At 47.8% G+C, this 291-nt stretch overlaps 2 protein-coding genes across 2 annotated transcripts in view; one reads left to right on the plus strand and one right to left on the minus strand.

Moving 5' to 3' along the window:
- The window catches only part of LOC106883324 (zinc finger protein 271), a 27,932-nt gene that overhangs the window by 17,506 nt on the left and 10,135 nt on the right, over window positions 1-291 (plus strand). The gene's annotated exons all lie outside the window — the stretch shown is intronic.
- Window positions 1-291, minus strand: part of LOC106883326 (zinc finger protein 271) — a 21,179-nt gene that overhangs the window by 15,911 nt on the left and 4,977 nt on the right. The gene's annotated exons all lie outside the window — the stretch shown is intronic.

Genomic DNA, 291 nt, shown 5'->3' on the forward strand with positions numbered 1-291 from the left:
GGAAAGAAAGGTAGCGCAATTTCCCTCCTCCTCATCATCATCGTTTAACGTCCGCTTTCCATGCTGGCATGGGTTGGATGATTTGACTGAGGACTGGTGAAACCAGATGGCTACACCAGGCTCCAATCTGATTTGGCAGAGTTTCTACAGCCAAATCAGATTGGAGCCTGGTGCAGGTGGTTCATTTAACCATTTTTTACCACCACAGTAATAGCATTGGAGAGACATTGAGTCAATTTCAGATAGCTTCCGCTATCTGGGCGACCAAGTTAGTAGTGGGGGTGGGTGCAC

The sequence above is a fragment of the Octopus bimaculoides genome, chromosome 27 (assembly GCF_001194135.2).
Source record: "Octopus bimaculoides isolate UCB-OBI-ISO-001 chromosome 27, ASM119413v2, whole genome shotgun sequence".
NCBI lineage: Eukaryota > Metazoa > Mollusca > Cephalopoda > Octopoda > Octopodidae > Octopus > Octopus bimaculoides.